Source organism: Andrena cerasifolii, chromosome 13, assembly GCF_050908995.1.
Source record: "Andrena cerasifolii isolate SP2316 chromosome 13, iyAndCera1_principal, whole genome shotgun sequence".
Lineage (NCBI taxonomy): Eukaryota > Metazoa > Arthropoda > Insecta > Hymenoptera > Andrenidae > Andrena > Andrena cerasifolii.
In genome coordinates this window covers 9,526,121-9,541,224 of record NC_135130.1, presented here as the reverse complement: position 1 = coordinate 9,541,224, position 15,104 = coordinate 9,526,121, and the positions used below count along the sequence as shown (strand labels likewise).

At 41.3% G+C, this 15,104-nt stretch overlaps 1 long non-coding RNA gene across 2 annotated transcripts; it reads right to left on the bottom strand.

Annotated features, from left to right (window-relative positions):
- Positions 1 to 1,512: 1,512 nt before the first annotated feature.
- Positions 1,513 to 4,803, bottom strand: LOC143375747 (uncharacterized). Of its 2 annotated transcripts, XR_013086974.1 has the most exons (3): positions 4,363 to 4,768; positions 4,002 to 4,238; positions 1,513 to 1,846 (listed from the first exon to the last, which is right to left on the bottom strand). It is a non-coding gene; the product is annotated as an uncharacterized LOC143375747 (long non-coding RNA). The 2 variants fall into 2 exon arrangements; XR_013086973.1 differs by lacking the exon at positions 1,513 to 1,846 and having other exon boundaries at positions 3,883 to 4,238; positions 4,363 to 4,803.
- Between the last annotated feature and the right edge of the window lie 10,301 nt (positions 4,804 to 15,104).

The following is a 15,104-nucleotide window of genomic DNA, read 5'->3' as shown; positions in this document are numbered from 1 at the left end:
TCCCGCAATAAATACACACGTCCATTCTTCACCACCAGGAGTCAATGATAATTAAGTATTTATATTATTCGAGGCAATACGGTCACCCATCTTATCCAAGTACCCCGCCCTACCTCCGTTAACGTAATAATAAACGAGACCAAAGCGCTTCGAGTGCGGACAGTTTTATTTCGGAGTTTGAACTAACATTCTACCCTAAATTATTCTTTTCGGACGTACGTGTTGCTGCAAGGAGGGCTGCAATTTCATTAATTCTGAGCGCGGGTAGAGGATTCTGGTCCGGATAGTGGCGAATCGAAAAGTTCAAAGGGAAGGGTGACCAATGAGCAGCGATTTTTATCCCTTGATCAAAGGCTGATCGAGCCGATCGACCGTCAAGCAGCGTGGACGAAGGGGAGCAGAGGTTAGGGGAAATCTATTTACGAGGGAATGGATTCGTTTATTACCAGAGATTACGTAAACCCTATTACGACGAAGACGGGGAAAAGAGGTTATCCGTGACTATAGATCCCTGCCCCTCGAACTGTAAATAACTCGATTGCGAATGCAGGCATTCGGCAAAAGATACTTTCAAGTGACATCCGATTTGACCCTCATACAACCAGTGGAATCTTCGCGGAGGAATTTTCATTTTTCGCTGGGAAATACCCTTCTGTGTCTTCTCTAGTCGAAGGGAATGTATAAAGGAATCTAGGCGAAGTGAGAGGCAAGTTGCTTCTCCTGGAATTATTGTTAAAGGCTTTAAATATTAACACTAGAACTATGAAACCAGTGATAATTTACCATTTTTAAGTATACATATGTATATATTTTTTAACGATATAAAAATTAAATTTTATAAATTAATTGTTCGTAACTCTAGTGTTAATAAGGATTTGTGTATACTGAAAAATGTCATATGGACTCCATACCGAAAATAAGATTTTTCGTACTTTTGGAGGAAACTCAAAATCTCTCAATTCCTCCAAACTAGACGCCTTCGATGTCGTAAGATATCCGTATAGTTATCCGTGAACATTATTATGCGAATAAAACAGAATCCTTACATTTTTCAAGTTCCCCGAGCTGAGAGTGTCTGAGAGCCCCAGGCACGTATTATTAGCGCAAGTTAATTCATGTATAATAAGCCCATTAAATCTTTTTATTCGGGTGAATTGAAGTGACGCTGGCTTTCTCCGCTCCTCTTCCTTTTTTCCCGCGAGACTTTGAATGACGTTTATTAGGGCCACCGAACTCTACATCGAGAGCCACTTCGAAGCCAGCAACATTGCGGCGGGATCATTAAATGGGTAAAATTACTGCAGCGACCAACTTTCGCCTGCGAAACTTTTTCTCCTCGCTTCCCTGGATTTTTTCGTCCCGTCACCAACTCGCTTTTCGTAACTTTCAGTAATAAGTTAATGATTCAATGGGCCTACCAACGAAGATGGAACTAGGACATTTTTGTTCAGAGCTTTCCATTTGAAAGGGTGCTGAAACAGTGGGGTATTGGGACCATGAGGGATTTCAAGGTTAATGAGCGTTCCATTTATATTTATCACTAAAAACAGCTGTCATACAAAATTTGCAAAACTTTCACCCTGTAGTAAATAGAATAATTTTAAAGACGTCCCCGGATAGATGTACATTTTTCGACTCAATCCCGATCTAATATCGAGGGAACGGTGCAGTAAATTCTCGTTATAAGCTCATTTCCATTATGCGTTGTATGCTCGGTCGCTATCTCCACCATTTCTTGAAATCCTTCGGTCGAGAGTGAGAAGGGACTCTCACTCGCGCATAGCTCTCATTGGCGGCCACGGAGTAGTCGTCGGTATGCGTTGTAAGCTCGCACCGAGCGTGAAGCCTATAACGAGAATTTTCTGTATTAATGTCACCTCGGTGCAACTAAAATTGTTTACTTTACGCCTCTCGGCCGCTTGTTCCACGAGATCAGCTTTTTGTCGATTAGCTCACGCTTGATCTGTTAGTCGTGGTAAGCAACGTTTGAAATGCAAAGCAACGTTCTGGCATTAATCTCGTGTGTACAGATGTAAACGAGTGGGAATTCCCGGACGAATAAACGGACGCCGCTTGCGCGCACAATAGGGCTTGAATATTGAAAATTTATTGGAGGCGGAATAAGTGGATGAACCTTGAAGGCCCAGCTCCTCCGGCGGAAATTGAAATATTGAATTTTGTACGTACGTACCGAGAAGTGCGTCGTCGAAATTTGCTTAAGCGCCTCTTTAATACTTAATAACCCGTGAAACATTGAGAGATTTCGGGGGACGAGATGTACTTAGCAACTTTAAAGAACATACCGGATCTGCGGAATTAATTTAGGCCGAGTGTACTTAAGTACTCTTCGCAAGCTTTTTTTACCAACTTTTAAGTCCGAAGACATTATTGTTATTACAGTGATTCGGAGGAGATCAAGAAGCAAGAAGGATTTATCAACGGAACATCTTCGACAAATTGCCCATTCCCAAAATATATGTGCAGCGTGTAAAAGAGACTGGTGTACTAAAAAAAAGAAACTGGAGGTGCCAACGAAACTTCTTTCCCGAGCATAATGATCTCGCCGCATCCGCGGCCTCAACAATGAAGATCGATAACTCCGAAAGGTCGAGTAGCCATGCTATTGGAAAAGATTCCCGAAGCAACGGAAATCTCGGCAGCCAGCCACCGAGGAACACATCGGAGACGGTGCAGCCGTATTTCAAAGGATTTCGTGACAATTCTGCCCCCTGCGAGAGCTTTGTTATCGCGTCGCCTTTCTGCGGGTACCTGCTAGCTTTCGCCACGTTTCAACCAGAAGATATTCTAGGTCACTGCTGGCCAAACCGTCCTCACACCCCCAGAATTCCTCCGAACGGAACTGAAATGCCCCCAGTCCTTCCAAGGAATGGTCATTAGGATAAGTTACACCCCAATTATTGCGAGAAGTATTTAGCGGTGCCCGATTACTTTAACTCCTGACTCAGGAAGACATAGGTGGGTAGAATGTGTGGCAATATCTTCTTAATAATTTTACTGCCTCAACTTTTCAGTGTGAATTAAATATAAGGTTTCCAGTAACTCTAGCATGCTTTGCGCTAGGAACATTAGGGTATCGAGGTATTGGGGTAAGGAGGTAATACTGGGGTATTTGGGAACAGGAGTACTAAGGTATAGGAGTAATGAGGTGCAGGAGTACTGGAGCATTGGAGTATTATGATGTTGGTATATTGAGGTATTGTAAGTATCTTTCAGAAAATTAATGAGCAAATGCTCTTAAAAACAAGACATTTTGTATGATGAGAACATATTATATTATATATCAGTGTAAAAAAGAAGGAGCAATGTGATACCTAACAATTCGTTGATATCTTACAAGGGAAGATCCCGAACTCGGAAATTCAAAAAAATTCTGAAAATTCGTGAATATGTAGGGGATTTCCTCCTGATTACAACGCAATTTTTGTTCGCTGCTCAAATTCACTCGAAAGGGGTGAAATTAACCCCTGAAAATTCGGCTGTTTTCCGATTTTGTGTTATAACTCACGAACTGTAAGAGATAGAAAAAAAGTTTCAAGACAAAAGTTACTTCATTTAATTAAATCTATCATTTGGTAAACAAATTATTTTACAATTCACCAGTTACAACACAAAATCGGAAAATAACTGGATGTTCAGGGGTCAATTACACCTCCTTAGAGTGAGTTTGGGCAGCAAACTTCCTACATATTCACAAAGTTTCAGAATTTTTTGAATTTCCGCGTTCGGGATGATCCCCTGTTAGTCACTCGTGAGGAACTTCTAGTCACATGTTGATAAGAATGATTGACCTAAGTGACATCCGTAATAAGATTGCTGATGTGGTCGTCAAGTTCCCTTCCCCCAAACAGACACAGTAAAATCACATCGATTGCAACATTTATTTTCCAAGAGCAAGCGTTTCACATCAGATTATCTTCCGACATCTCTCCTTAAGGAAAATGTAATTCGTAGGACATCTGGTGGGAAAGGTGATCATAGACCTGGTTTGAAGAATCGGATATTCTGGCTCCTCAGTGATCATTGCGACGGCCCTCTGGATAGTGTTTCCACCGATAACCTTCACTGGGTCCTCGGACTCCGGAAATCGAAAGGGCTTCCCCATGACGAACTGTGCCTGCCACAAATATGTCAGCGCCGCCAGCAGGAAGCACCAGCGCAGAGAAAAACGTGGAACCTCGGCTCGCATTTCTGGAACGTCCCTTTTCAACTATATCGAACTGTAATAGTAATATTATTTTAACAGCCGCCCACAGCGGTAGCGGTCCACGACAAATACGGACGCCCTTACTAAACGGCTAATTAATTCCGAAATAATTTCTGCGCGCATAAATATCGCAGTACCTGTATTCGTTGCAGCACAGCTTCAACGATCGACAAATCCTCGTCCACAGCCTACAGTGGACACTCGACAATTATTCCAGGATTTATTGCCCCGACGCGGGGCGGTTCTCTCTTCGTGCGACACTTTTTTCGGCCCGTGTCCCTTGCACGACCCCCCGGTGAGACTATAAGACCCGTTTCACCGTAACTTTTCAGCGAAATAAAGCCACAGAACGAGAGACAGTCGTTGGTTCACGGACGAAGTAATTCGTACAAACACCACAATTACTCTGGGAAAAACCGTCGGGTCTCCGCTCGTCGGCGTATCATTTTTTATAGAGGTCAAGAGTGCAGTCCGTTATCGGATTCGAGTCTTTGTAACGGCATCGTCCGCTCGCCACTGTCCCTGTTACACAGATCGCCGTTTATCTATCGCGATTCTTTTTGGTCGTTTCGCTTCGGCCATCGGAGGCTGCCTGTTAAGCTGGCTCTGGTGGAGGGCATTGCGATCAGGGGAAGCGTAATTAATTAGTGTGGAAGAGTTCCTCGATGGGTATTTGCTGTTTTTCTTGTGATCAAACAGAGTTCCTTGTTTCCCCCCTTTTTTCTGTATCTGCAATGAAATTGTAAATAGAGCTGGTATTCGCGTGAAGGCCTAATGAATTCTGTCGCGTTAATAAAAATTGTCGTGGGAACGTGACATGTGCTCGTGACGCAACAGTGTCGCCAAATATCTGTCTCTATCGTTTATGGAGTACTGGAGTACGAGATTACTGAGTTATTAGGTTACAGGAGTACTAATGGAGACCGGTTTGTCAAATACAGGAGTATTAGGGTGGTGAGTATTCTGATGCTGAGATATTGAGGTTATGGCAGTTTCAGATATTGGGGTATTCGGGTATACCCGGATATATATTGCGATATTGGGGTATTGAGGTTATGGCAGTTTGAAATATTGGAGTATCGGAGTATTGCGATATTGGAATATTGAGGTTATGGCAGTTTGAGATATTGGAGTAGCAGGGTATCTTAGATTGGAGAATTATATATAAAAGAAGAAATGAACATATGAGATTCTCTCGTAAAACCGTCCTGTTTCCCTTCAATACTATTTTCCCATAGCTAAAACGAAACTGGGAAGAAGAATATCTAGGGACAACAGTATTCTGATGCTGAGATATTGAGGTTATGGCAGTTTCAGATATTGGGGTATTCGGGTATACCCGGATATATATTGCGATATTGGGGTATTGAGGTTATGGCAGTTTGAAATATTGGAGTATCGGAGTATTGCGATATTGGAATATCGAGGTTATGGCAGTTTGAGATATTGGGGTATCAGGGTATCTTAGATTGGAGAATTATATATAAAAGAAGAAATGAACATATGAGATTTTCTCGTAAAACCGTCCTCTTTCCCTTCAATACCATTTTCCCATAGCTAAAGCGAAACTGGGAAGAAGAATATCTAGGGACAACAGTGATGGTTGGCCTTAAATAGCCTTCGAGTCAAGTATGATAAGACGCAGAAGCCAGCTTAGCGAAAGATGATAAAAAGTAAAATAAAAAGAGCTGTGGAGAGAGCTGGAAACTATTACGAGACAAAGGGGAAACGGAGGGGGTGCCTTAAATGGAGGAAATGGCCATACTAGAGGCGAGTGTCGAGTGCACGATAATCTCTGCAAAATTTTTGGGAACAAAGACAAAATCTGCCCGAGTAAATAATGAATTAAGAAAAGAACACGTCAGAGAGGCCGTAAATAACTTCGCAGAAATTGTCGTTCTCAATTAGTTTATAATCACTCCGTTATCCAGATGAATATTCTATGTTTAAATTATTTTTACCTCCATTATCAACGAATTTGCGATACTTTTTTCCACTAGAAACTCCCATATTAAATTGAAGCGCAGGCTGTGCATTATTTATTGACCGATATTTTGAGTTTTCACGCAGTTTTTCAATAAAACGCTCGCTCGATACAGAAACCGATTAACGGTATACCTCTGCGCGAAGTTTCTAACTGTTGAAATGCTGCTTTCTAAAAGCAATACCGCTTCGGTAACGTACACCGGGCGAAACTTTATTTCCGTTATTTCATTTGTAGCATTTAAAAATCGAGGAATTTGACAGGTCAAAGTTATAATTCAGAAACAGTTTCAGCAATAGTATTTTGGAATTATACCACGGTTAGTCAATTTGGTAACCGTTCCATTTAACCGTTTCAATATTAAAACAACACTCATTGAAAGATTTGTAAGTGAAAGAAATATTATGTTACTTCAAAAAGGGAATATTTCGCTAAACTTGCAGCAACTCAGTAGTATTGTGCGACTGCAAACAGCTGTGCCGCTCGAAGCTGGTACATCGTATTCGCCCATCAAGCTTATTTCCGCGTGAACTCAATAATTTATTCCCGCGCATATTCGATTACGCAATTTCTGGCGCAGGAAATTTCTGTTCTACGAAAGCGCGATAACACACAAAAGCTGTTGAATATTTCCCGCCTAAAAATGGGGTATTGGGGCAACGCGCCAATGGGTATTTGGATATTGGAGTCCCGGGGTATCGAGGAATTGGACCAGTGGGGCATTAGGCCAATAAAACACTGGTGTATTGGAGCATTGAATCTCTGAAATACTGAGGTATTGGCCAATCAGAAAGTAATTCGGCTTGGCCACTATCAGCAGATCAATATTCGTAAGTTTTCCACGAGAGAGAGAGAATCGCACAGCCTCCGAGGGTTGGCGATCTTAAGAATGCGATGCTAAAAGCCATACATAATCAAAAATGGAACAAAAGGTTGCTCCACTTCCAACCAATTGTCCGGAGTTTGAAAGAAGGTGACGTTGTAGAAAATCAGGCCGTAATACAATCCCCAAAACAGAAACGCGAGCATATTTCTGTTCGAAAGTTGCATCCCCCAATGTGCAACTTCATTTCTGCCTTAAAGTTCCAAATTGTGAAACACGAGAGCAAATATCCGACAACTTTGTTCAAATTGTTTATTGGATTTTCTGGGAAAGGAGAACAGAATTACTAAACGCGTGAATAATGCAGGATATATATTTCTCTAGTAGGTTTTAATAGAAAAGTAAATTTACAGGAAACTATACCCTCGTTGTAATAATCCCGCTTGCGCGGTAATTGGAGGAAGGCTATTTCACGATCCAATTGAACATCATGGAGTTACTTACGGGAATGTAGTTTTTATCTCGCGGGTATATTCGTATGATGTCGTTTTCATACAAACGTCACACACATTTCTAAGCAATTCCGAGTTTGCAGTAGCTATACTTCCCTTATCACCCGGCCATTCTATAGCATCGTACACGATGCACTTTCACGATATCGGTAACGTACAATAACTTTCAATATTGTTTGTAGACACCCCATTATATTTCGAACAGGAAAGAGTTTTACACTGTAAAACAGGTTTCATTTAAAAGTATCACAGGGGTCTATTGAATTGTAGATAATTTTATTTTGTATTAAAGATAATCAGTCTGAGGTTTAAAGAATATAGAATGTATTGTAAACGTGTAACGTACGGGAGATTGCCAGGTTACAATAAATTATATTGTATAGCATAGTGTTAATAGTATTGTATTTTCTGTTTTAAGCCACAACCTCGAATGTCAAAGCGTTTTGCTACTCTAAAATCTGTTTTACCAGATGTTACACGGGTTACTTCTCAGCAGCGAGGAAAGCACTGATATAATCTTATGTTCTGAAGGTAACTTAGCATCCGAAGATAAAGTGGTGAACTGAATTATTGACGGTAGGCAAGATGCGGTAACATAGATACCAGTAGATAATGAAGAACTCTAAAATATTTTTGGTATAAAATATCACCACATGTTAATCTTTCTTTATCATACGAAAGCTAGAACTATATTACCTTCAGTAGGTTATAATAATGTCGTATTTATCAACCATAGATGTCGTAGTAGTAAATCTGGCATATTAAGGGGGTAGACACGGGTAATGCAGCGCGCTGTATACCGACACAATCTGGCCCGAAACATGGGTTCGGGATATTTCGTTTTTCGTCCTTATATGAGCAGATTTGGGGCTGGGCGAGGTCTCATTCGAGAGAGGAAGGTTCAATGCGGAGCGCTCTGCTCATGGTTCAACGAGATTGTGTTGATATGTAATAATATCAGTGTCCAAAGTAAAGCAAAAGTCGACAAAATATACCCGCAGAATCCAAGCATTTTTAGGTCACTAAAAGAGTTTTGTGACTCAAACGGTGAGCAGAGCGCTCCGCATTGAATCTTCGTCTTTCGAATGAGACCTCTCCCAGGCCAAAATCTGCTCATATAAAAACGAAAAACGAAAAATCGTGACTACATTCCCAAATCAGAGTTCCGCCATATTGGCGATAATACATAGCAAGTCACGTGACAAATGTAGTTGAGGTAGTAGATACGAGATGGCGCCTTCTCGGGAGGACTGCCAACGTGGATTCATAACAAAACTGAAGCGATAGCTGTCGATAGCTTCACCGTCGAAAGAGATGGCACAAAGTAACGTCTCCGGAGAGCAAATCAAAGAGCGAGAAGTGGCGCAGATGTTTCGAGACAGTGACTGTTTAACGAAGAGACGCAGAATTTTCGAACGCCTCTTGAAAGGCCTGCGCCCCTTATTTGTAACTTTAAGACAAATGATTAGGTTTTTCAGTTTCTTTAATTCCTATGATGTTTTGCTGTACGTATAAACATTGAAGATCGCATAAAACACTTATTTCATGAAGCAATTCGACGTATACGTTACTCTGACACGGAAAAAACGACGAAAAAATCGGTTTTTTAATTTTTTTAACTGCGGCGCACCGAATTGAAAAATCTGAAAAAAATTCAGAACAATAGTAACGATCATACGTACTTACAGTAAAAATATAATTATAGTGCCAAGCCGGCTTCGATACACAATCGGCATTTTTCAGCATTTTTTGGCGTTTTTTATTTTTCACAGCTTGGTTTTTCAATTGAAAAATCTGAAAAAAATTCAGAACAATAGTAACAATCATACGTACTTACAGTAAAAATATAATTATAGTGCCAAGCCTGCTTCGATACACAATCGGCATTTTTCAGCATTTTTTGGCGTTTTTTATTTTTCACGGCTTGGTTTTTCAATTTAAAAATCTGAAACAATTCTCTAATATGTGCCCCGATAACAGAAATGTCTCTGATTTTTTTCAAAATTTTGCATCCCCTAGTATAGGAGATATTCAACAAAAACCTGATTTCTTATTTTTGCCCTTTACTACCGTCCGGGTGGAGATACGAAGTTGAAAATTGCCACAAATGTTTCTTTTTTAATAAGCTTTCGAATGATTCATCGTGAGTCGAATTCGGTTCAAGGGCACATTTTACCATCTTAACCGGCTATACCCTTTAGTATACCTCTTTCCACTTCATGTTCTCCTGATATATTGGCCAAAATCTGGCAAAAATTTTCAGAATGCACAAAATTGGGCTTTGTAACAGGAGAACATGATGTCGAAAGAGGTGGCACTAAGTAACGTCTTCGGAGAGAGAATCGAGGATGCCTTCGAAGCTGAAATTCAGAATACCCCTTTTCGCTTCATGTTCTCCTGATACCTGGGCCAAAATCTGGCAAAAATTTTCAGAATGCACAAAATTGGGCTTTGTAACAGGAGAACATGATGTCGAAAGAGGTGGCACTAAGTAACTTCTTCGGAGAGAGAATCGAGGATGCCTTCGAAGCTGAAATTCAGAATACCTCTTTTCGCTTCATGTTCTCCTGATACCTGGGCCAAAATCTGGCAAAAATTTTCAGAATGCACAAAATTGGGCTTTGTAACAGGAGAACATGATGTCGAAAGAGGTGACACTAAGTAACGTCTTCGGAGAGAGAATCGAGGATGCCTTCGAAGCTGAAATTCAGAATACCTCTTTTCGCTTCATGTTCTCCTGATACCTGGGCCAAAATCTGGCAAAAATTTTCAGAATGCACAAAATTGGGCTTTGTAACAGGAGAACATGATGTCGAAAGAGGTGGCACTAAGTAACTTCTTCGGAGAGAGAATCGAGGATGCCTTCGAAGCTGAAATTCAGAAAACCTCTTTTCGCTTCATGTTCTCCTGATACCTCGGCCAAAATCTGGCAAAAATTTTCAGAATGCACAAAATTGGGCTTTGTAACAGGAGAACATGATGTCGAAAGAGGTGGCACTAAGTAACGTCTTCGGAGAGAGAATCGAGGATGCCTTCGAAGCTGAAATTCAGAATACCTCTTTTCGCTTCATGTTCTCCTGATACCTCGGCCAAAATCTGGCAAAAATTTTCAGAATGCACAAAATTGGGCTTTGTAACAGGAGAACATGATGTCGAAAGAGGTGGCACTAAGTAACGTCTTCGGAGAGAGAATCGAGGATGCCTTCGAAGCTGAAATTCAGAAAACCTCTTTTCGCTTCATGTTCTCCTGATACCTGGGCCAAAATCTGGCAAAAATTTTCAGAATGCACAAAATTGGGCTTTGTAACAGGAGAACATGATGTCGAAAGAGGTGGCACTAAGTAACGTCTTCGGAGAGAGAATCGAGAATGCCTTCGAAGCTGAAATTCAGAATACCTCTTTTCGCTTCATGTTCTCCTGATACCTGGGCCAAAATCTGGCAAAAATTTTCAGAATGCACAAAATTGGGCTTTGTAACAGGAGAACATGCCGTCGAAAGAGATGGCACAAAGTAATGTCTCCGGAGAGCAAATTAAAGAGCGAGAATTTAGGTTATATTTTCTGTCACTTCGAGGAGCCGACCACATAATAATCACGCGTATCCAGTCTGCGCATTTTCACTAGCCCAATTCAACATTCAATACAATTTTGTACATATAATATTTGTTGATAACTGCTTTCTGCAGAGGACGTGTAATAAGTGTATTTCATCTTTTGTTTCGGTGCTTTGCTAGTAAAAAAATGTCTAACCTAACAAATTTCAATTTCTGGGGACATTCCCTCATCTATTTTCCCTTTTCACTTAGAATTCCTTACTGCTAACGTAGAATATTGTTGCATAAGCACATTTCAAATAATTAAAATGTACAATGAATTTTCTACGTTTACAGTACCAGCCAACTTTCCGTTTAAATTTTTATAAGTATAACGGAACAGCTGAGAATTTCTTTCCTTATTCAGAATAGAATACAAGAAATAGCAAACAGCTCCCTCTCGCGTTCACCGGGTAATCGTCGATCTATCGGTATTACCATTTCTGTGCAGAAAAAAATGCTGTAATACCGACCTGCCGAATCGGCCAGGTCACGTGACGTGTCTACCCCCTTAAGATATAATATCGGTCATGTCCCGCCCTTGGCCGGGCAGGGAAACCGGCAGTTAAATCGCTACGTACAATCGCCTGCGTCGGGCCCGTAGGCAGTAGTGGGGGCTGCGCAGTTCGGTCGCCATCGGTCCAGGGGGGCCAAGCTTCCCTCTTACGAAAGTTGAAGCAGAGTTTGTAGCGCCTCCTACCAATGAGGTGCGTACTAAACTGTGAATGTGTGAATTGGTGTGAATCGGGACGTATGTGTATGTGTATACGTGTAATGTACCGTTTACTTTAAAACCTGTCCACGGATCGTCGCGCCAGCGACACGTATGCAGCAGATAGAAGGATAAACATTGAAATTGAATATTTCTTCTTTTCTTAGGAAAAGAAAATATATTCAATTGCTTTGTATATCCTTCTATCTGCTGCATACGCGTCACTGACGCGACAATCCATGGTCAGACGGCCTTAGAAAGGGTAAACCAGGGAAAGTGAGGACACTTCCTCGTGTCTGCGCCAAACATTTCTAAATGACGACGGTCGTCATGGTAACATTTCACCAACGTCGAAAGGTTGTGTGTCGTGCTCACTGATACACGTAGGTATGTGTGTGTGATGTACCTAGCGCCTCCTACCAATACGGTGCTAACTAAACGGGAAAACTTCAGCCAAACAAAGACGGCTTGGTCCCCCTGGGTGGCACAGAACCTTCCTTAAAATGTAGGCCTATCTTACCTACGCTTTGTCTAAATCTATATCTTCTTTTTGGTAAAAGAAGAATTTGGTCCCCTGCTACGGAAAGACTGTAAGAATGACGCATAACACCTCTAGGGCCGGTATGAACGTGACGCGGTAGTCAGACTGTCCATTTTCCCAATTTTTGATAACCACAAACCGAACCAACAAATTTGCTCATGAAGAATCACCACTAACATATCGAATTGACAAGCTGTGTATTTAAAAGCAGTCTAGCACACCACTTTTACCTGTCACATCGCTTATCGTTTCGACGTTGTGAAAACGAGTATTAAGATTCGAATCGTTTATTTTATTATTACGTTTAAAGAAATAGGAAAGAAGATACAATAAACAAAAGTTCCTTAAAATAATGCAAGGAAATGTGAAAAGAATAAAATAATGTTGAGAAGGAAGTTGATGTATTCAACATCTTGTACTGATGTCGATAATTCCAATTATACTTGTTATAAAGTAATTATGTATAAGGATTGTGCAGGTGTGAAATAAAAAAATTTAATAAATTTAACCGAGAATACCTCGTCCGTGGTCGCATTCAACTTTATCGATACAGAATCGTTTACGGGAGCACAGACGAGGTATAGGATAGACCTATCAACCAATGCATTTTTCTGTCACCGGTTTGGGGGAGTCCTAGAACCACCTTACCATTTTTGTGTCGCATGCAACGTTACCGATGAAGCCTCGAAACAGATTGTAACGCTACGTGTGGTAGGAATTAGAATTCAAGAAGTCAGTCGAAACCCGCGATTTACAAATGATTCTGTTAGAGTAACAATTTAAAGATCGTTTTATAAACGTATTCCGTGCAACGACCGAGAAAGAAGGATCGCAACAAAACAAGAACACATACGCCTTTTAACCTTGCTATTCTATTCAGGTTTATTTAACGCCAAACAAATTTATTTAACATAAAAATTTATATAAACAACAACATTATTTGTGGAAGACATGTGTTCATGAGTTCAAAATCATCGAAGAAATCGACGAAATGAAATAAATCACGCAAAACCATCGAAGAAATGCATGAAATAGAATAAATCATGTAAAACCATCGAAGAAATACCTACCTGAAAGAGAATAAAATTCTGATTAGATGTCTAGACCGAACCAAACTCACTGAATGTAAGTTTCGCTCGATCTGGACCCTTAAACTAGATCGTAGGCTTTAGCTTGATATCGTTTTGCAAGTCGCAATGCTTGAGAAACGTTACCAAGGAACCGGGCACACCAACGCGGAGGTACCTACGAAAGTGACCCATCCCGAAACAAACACCGATCCCATCCACCCTCCATTTCAATAAACTCATCGCGTCCGTCATTGCTTGCAATGAGGGAAACGATGATTTGACTCTACTATTAATGACAACCGCGAACGCGAAAGCGAAATCGAAAGAGAGATAGACTGACGATTATCGTCGATCTCTCTGCACTTATACAAGGTACTCGTATTCTACATTCTACAGCATGCATGCAAGAACATCTTAGCTAGCTACCAAGCTAGCATAATTCTAGGCCCTCTCTAGGGCCCACGAGCTAGGCCCTCTCTAGGACCCATGACTAGGACCCTCTCTAGGGCCTATGCCGAAGGCCCTCTCTAGGGCCCATGACTAGGACCCTCTCTAGGGCCCATGATTAGGACCCTCTCTAGGGCCCACGAGCTAGGCCCTCTCTAGGGCCCATGACTAGGACCCTCTCTAGGGCCTATGCCGAAGGCCCTCTCTAGGGCCCCTGTTCTGGGCCCTCTCTAGGGCCCACAAGCTAGGTCCTTTCTAGGACCTAGAATACCAAGCAGCTGAAAATTGAAGCTAATCGAAAATTTTACTTTACTTTCGCGATGAAAAAGCAATTAGAGCACCGGTGCTCTGGACAAATTTCCGATACGCAAAAGGTTGACTTTACTTTCGCGACGAAAAATCAACACGAGCTCCCGTGCTCTGTATAAATCATAGATCCGCAAAAATTTGACTGTAAATTCGCGGTAATAGAACTCTACACAAGAGCCGCGGCGCTCTTGAAAATATATGGACGCGAAAAAAGCGTGGACTCTACGATCGCATTACCGGCGACCATAAAAGATCTTGCTAGAATGCAAGATTGTTAGGAAGACTAGTTTCATTGAGACCCATTTCAAAAAATTTCGCGGTGACTCTACTTGACTCGATCGATCCGATTATTTTACGAATTATTATTAATCGATATAAAATTGTAAGAATCGCGAGCAACAATTGCATTGATTTATTTTATTTTTTATTTTGAGACAGACACATGCATGTCACTATCTACGAGTACCTTGTATGGTCAGCTCAATCGATGCTGCTCTTTCGAACACACATGCATAACGTTTAGTGGCGCATCTTATATAATTGGCATTAGTTTCGGGAACATTTCTACGATATTTCGTGAATATGGTTTAGAAAAGGACCACGCCATTAGGCTACTGCCTAGACGCCCTAGACCATATTCGCGAAATATTGCATAAGAGTTCCCCAAACGAATACCGACCATGTGAAAAGGGCCTCTGCATGTCGTGCATTTGTGTTGGAACGGCCAGAATCGAAAGAGCTAAGTAGCTGTACTACATGCACCCCCATTCAAAGAATTATAAAATGACTCACCGTTCGCTGTCATCATCGGTACTGCATCTCTGCAAACTCGTAACCCTCTGACCAGCATCCCTGAGACCAGCTCCCCTCTGATCACCATCCGTCTGA